At 41.8% G+C, this 5856-nt stretch overlaps 1 protein-coding gene across 1 annotated transcript in view; it reads right to left on the reverse strand.

Moving 5' to 3' along the window:
• Window positions 1–503: 503 nt before the first annotated feature.
• Window positions 504–5856, reverse strand: part of LOC143301817 (putative oxidoreductase YteT) — a 63369-nt gene continuing 58016 nt past the window's right edge. Inside the window, exon 14 of the transcript XR_013057843.1 lies at window positions 504–726. The gene's annotated coding sequence lies outside the window, so the exon portion shown is untranslated. The remainder of the gene's footprint in view (window positions 727–5856) is intronic.

Here is a 5856-nt window from a genome sequence, read left to right on the forward strand (position 1 = left end):
TACACCCCCACACATGATAAAACCAGTTCATTTTATGTACTGATAACAATAACCAACAAATAAACAATGAATTGCGCATATATGTGTGCATATTTAAGATAAAACATCTCTTGGAAAAATATCATTTCCAGCCATATCAAGTTCAATCACAGATAATCAAATGCATGTATATAAGTACAGCACAAATCATTTTTAACACCTTTGTTTTATTCTTGTTGCTGCCCTGTCTTCCACACTGTTCAAATGGCATCAGACAACTGTCAATGTTGTGTCCTCACAAGGCCACACACCGGAGAAGGCCCTGCGCTGTTGAGCCTGTATGATGTCTGTGTGATGTTGGAAAATGTGTCTCTGATACTTTGTATGCCTGTAGGATGCTTGTGTGTTGTGTGATGTGATGGGAAATATGTCACTGATACTTTATATCACCATTAGATGCTTTGTGTGATGTGTTAAAAATGTGTCACTGATACTTTATGAGACTGTAAGATGCTTATGTGATATGATGAAAAACGTGTCACTGATTCTTTCTTTTTTTTCCCCCAAATGTCTGAAGTCAAATCAAAATCGAACCAAATCATGTTAACAGCCCAATTCAAGTCATCAGCCAACCCCAGCTGTCAAAACAAAAGTCAACGTCATACAATGCTTAAAACGATCATCATCACCTATAATACAGATGATCAAGAACTGTAACTGTACAAAACCCTAAACGATCATCATCACCTATAATACAGATGATCAAGAACCGTAACTGTACAAAACCCTCCATCACAGGCAACAGCCCACCTGTCAAACAGACAGCATCCCAGCGAGTATCGTTTTTTGTGTCCCCGACCTGGTCGTGAGTGATGGGGGAAAGTTTGGACAATGTGCAGAGAAGGCCCCATCTTCGTAGACGAGAACTGTGTATGAATGTTAATTGTTCCAGACAAGGATTTAGAAGCGCTTCTTGAAAAAGTTGTTGTTTTGTTTTTGTTGTTGTTGCTGTTGTAGTTGTTCTTTAAGCGCGGAGACCAGAAAGGTTCCCGGGACTTAAATCGATTGATAATATATATATATATGTATATGTATGTAGCAGTGTTTAGAGTGGTTCTAATAGGGTACAGCACAAAAGACTTAACTAAATATGATTAATTGAAAGGATAGATGAGAATTCCCACGCACAGGCCAGGAACATATAGAGGCCAGTCACAAATGGGGTTTTCTATTGTTTTATTTACAATAGTTATAAGAACATAAGAAAAGGAAAAGCGATATATAGCAAGGTGTCAGCCGTTTTGGGGGTACACACGACACAACACACTGCTCGACGCAGCAAGGGAGAGAGAGAGCAGGCTCTGGTCAGATGACTGACCAGGTATGAAAATGACCACTCATCACTCACTGTGCCATTTTAAGCAAGTTTAGCGGACCGCAAAGGCCGTCACGTGTGCTGCGAGCAGATCGTCACTAATCAGCCCAAATCCGATGAGAACTGTGCTTGTTTCAAGGTGTTCAGTGACAGATTTCTAAATGATTCCTGAACCGATTTGCGTCGGATAAGTTGCGAAAGAAAGAGCTCAACAGCTACTTTATAATGAGTATAAAATGAAGTGCTGATTATTTAAGATAAATTTATAATCTTAATTTAAGTCACCTGAACAGGGTCAGTTTTAACGAACTCGTCGCTGAAAATTACAAACTGCGTTAAGTCAGTTTGACGTAAGCAAACACAAATGGAATAGACTTAAAGATGGAATTGCGACGATTCTGCAAGTATGTAATACTTGTAGTTTACTGATCTGACAAAAGAGTTATTAATTAAATACTTTGGAGCAGAAACACAGATTCCAGCTCAGCCAATAGCGTACTGCGACGCGACACTGGTCGAGCGTGAGCAGGAGGACAAAATGATGTAAGCGGAGTGACGTCATACATTCTGTGCGCGGGTTAGGAGGGAAAACTGTCGTCTGCTAATACAGCTTGTGCGGGAGGCAAGCTAATACAGCTTGTGCGTGAGGCAAGCTAATACAGCTTGTGCATAAGGCAAATATTGGAGCAAGCATAGGACTTGGTCACATGTATATATATATATATATATATATATATATATATATATATATATATATATATATATATATATATATGTTGTTGTTTTTACACGTTACTTTTCAGCATTCACCATTCCCATAGCCGATCCCGGGGATAAATACTAAAATAGATTGAGGTAGGGCAGCCTATTGAGGCAGGGCAGCATTAAGTCATTCTTTCGGTAAGTGGGAGGCGTTCTTTCTGTCAAGATAGTTAGACCCCCCTCTTGGACCCCATCAGTCATCGTGTAAGATTGTGTTCATGCTTGTTTGATGCACCAGTGTGAGTGTGTAAATAAGTGTTCTGACCTGTGAATGCTTTGCCTGTGTATCTCTTGCAAGACGCTGTTGAGTGTGTTACAAATCGAGCTGTGCCTGGAGACTGTTTCCCGGAATAGATCTTGGGTACGTCACACACACACACACACACACACACACACACACACTGCAACTCCAGACTGTTCCAGGTACTGTAGGGTCCATTGTTTTTTGCTGTTGCTGTTGATCAAAGACCAGATGTATGGTACATTCGTGTTGGAAGAATCGGCCGAACGTTCAATCACAACACGAAATCTGTGTGTGCATGACGAAGATAAGGTGTCCCAGCTTGCCCGCCAACAAGCCTCAAAATTCATACCAGCCGCCATGGCCAAGTGGTTAGTGTCGCAGACTATGACTGGGAGGACATTGGTTCGATCCCACATCGGAGGTGGTGATTTCCTGCCCGTGGCCGGCACGTGCTCAGAGTTGAGTGTGCTGTGGGCTCGTTTCTCTCATCCTCTCTCGCCTTCACTATTGACTGTAACTCTCTATTGTCTGGTTTGTCTCTTGACTACTGAATGTAACTCTATTGTCTGGTTTGTCTCTTGACTACTGACTGTAACTCTCTATTGTCTGGTTTGACTCTTGACTACTGACTGTAACTCTCTATTGTCTGGTTTGTCTCTTGACTAGTGAATGTAACTCTATTGTCTGGTTTGTCTCTTGACTACTGACTATAACTCTCTATTGTCTGGTTTGACTCTTGACTACTGACTGTAACTCTCTTGTCTGGTTTGTCTCTTGACTACTGAATCTAACTCTATTGTCTGGTTTGTCCTTTGACTGCTGACTGTAACTCTCTATTGTCTGGTTTGTCTCTTGACTACTGACTGTAACTCTATTGTCTGGTTTGTCTCTTGACTACTGACTGTAACTCTATATTGTCTGGTTTGTCTCTTGAATACTGACTGTAACTCTCTATTGTCTGGTTTGTCTCTTGACTGGTTTGTCTCTTGACTACTGATTGTAACTCTCTATTGTCTGGTTTGTCTCTTGACTACTGATTGTAACTCTCTATTGTCTGGTTTGTCTCTTGACTACTGAATGTAATTCTCTATTGTCTACTTTATCTCTTGACTACTGACTGTAACTCTCTATTGTCTGGTTTGTCTCTTGACTACTGAATGTAACTCTCTATTGTCTGGTTTGTCTCTTGACTACTGACTGTAACTCTCTATTGTCTGGTTTGTCTCTTGACTGGTTTGTCTCTTGACTACTGACTGTAACTCTCTATTGTCTGGTTTGTCTCTTGACTACTGACGGTAACTCTCCATTGTCTGGTTTGTCTCTTGACTGCTGACTGTAACTCTCTATTGTCTGGTTTGTCTTTTGACTACTGACTGTAACTCTCTATTGTCTACTTTATCTCTTGACTACTGACTGTAACTCTCTATTGTCTGGTTTGTCTCTTGACTACTGAATGTAACTCTCTATTGTCTGGTTTGTCTCTTGACTACTGAATGTAACTCTCTATTGTCTGGTTTGTCTCTTGACTACTGAATGTAACTCTCCATTGTCTGGTTTGTCTCTTGACTACTGACTGTAACTCTCTATTGTCTGGTTTGTGTCTTGACTACTGACTGTAACTCTCTATTGTCTGGTTTGTCTCTTGACTACTGAATGTAACTCTCTATTGTCTGGTTTGTCTTTTGACTACTGACTGTAACTCTCTATTGTCTGGTTTGTCTCTTGACTGGTTTGTCTCTTGACTACTGAATGTTACTCTATAGTCTGGTTTGTCTGTTGACTACTCAATGTAACTCTCTATTGTCTGGTTTGTCTCTTGACTACTGAATGTTACTCTATAGTTTGTTTTGTCGTTTGACTACTGAATGTAACTCTATAGTCTGGTTTGTCTCTTGACTACTGAATGTAACTCTCTATTGTCTGGTTTGTCTCTTGACTACTGAATGTTACTCTATTGTCTGGTTTGCCTCTTGACTACTGAATATAACTCTCTATTGTCTGGTTTGCCTCTTGCCTACTCAGTGTAACTCTCTATTGTCTGGTTTGTCTCTTGACTACTGACTGTAACTCTCTTTTGTCTGGTTTGTCTCTTGACTGTTCAATGTAACTCTATTGTCTGGTTTGCCTCTTGACTACTGACTAACTCTCTATTGTCTGGTTTGCCTCTTGACTACTGAATGTAACTCTCTATTATATGGTTTGCCTCTTTACTACTCAATGTAACTCTCTATTGCCTGGTTTGCCTGTTTCATCCATTCAGTCCCTTCAGTGCACACAAAACTCTGCTGCCGGACTTGTCCTCAGAAAGAATCTGAGCACATCACTCTTCAGTTGCAATATCTCCATTGGCTCCCTATCTCACACAGAATAAAGTATAAGATCAGTACTCCATGTTATAAATGTATTCACAAATCTGCCCCTTCCTATCTCTGTGGCTGCCTTCACCTCTACACTCCATCTCGCTCTCTACAATCGGCTTCGGATTCACTCTGTTTACGCATACCCAGATTCAAACACTCCACTGTTGGCCGCCGTTCTTTCTCTGTCTCTGGACCTTGCATTTAGAATGAACTTCCTCTTTCGCTTCATCAGGTCTTCGCATTCAGCTCTTTCGAGTCTGGCCTTAAAACCCACCTCTTCCCAAGACAGCCTCTCTAGCTCTTCCCTACCTCTTCCTTGTCTTCAGTATTTTCCAGTTTAGAGTCATGCATGTGCGTGATTGACTGGTTTGAAAGCGCTTTGATTTGTCTCTGTATAAGATTCAGCGCCATATAAATACTACAACTACTTATCATTATCATCATTATTATCATTATCATTATCATCATTATTATTATCATTGGATGGGAAGAAGGAACCATACAGTGCAGGGTCATCCACTTCATGGAGTCTTTGGGAGTGTGGCTCAAATTCCTGACCAAAACTGCAGATGTGTGTATCTCTCAGTCTGGTGGACGCCAGGAGAGGATAATGATGTGAAAAAGAAACAGTCTTGTCAGGTGAACCCAAACCTAAACGGGCCCCATGGCAACATCGTCATCACCCCCGTCATCTGTCATAGTCGTCAAAATAATAGAAAACAAAATATAGGAAATTCTGTGCGCGTGCACACGCGCGCGCACACACACACACACACACACACACACACACGCACACACACACACACGCACACACACACACTGCTACCCAAGTGTGTCCCAGGTACTCTATGGTCCATTGTTTTTTGCTGGTTGTTGTTGTTGTTGTTGTTTTATTATTCTCCCAGCGGCGTCAGTACGCCAGCCCTTCAATCTGTCAGCCCATCATCACGACCATCACGGCCCAAGCGTGGGGGATTCTATCAACACGGAGACCACGTGCTTGCTCCATCGCGTGGGGACAGTGATCGGCCAGAGCAGATAGCCCACGCCATCGTGACGAAGGTCCTGGCTTCAGCACGACTCTGCTCAGCATATAACCTGCGCCAGCATCCTTCTCCAGCAACGTCTCTTCTTCA

Source organism: Babylonia areolata, chromosome 28 (genome assembly GCF_041734735.1).
Source record: "Babylonia areolata isolate BAREFJ2019XMU chromosome 28, ASM4173473v1, whole genome shotgun sequence".
NCBI classification, from domain to species: domain Eukaryota; kingdom Metazoa; phylum Mollusca; class Gastropoda; order Neogastropoda; family Buccinidae; genus Babylonia; species Babylonia areolata.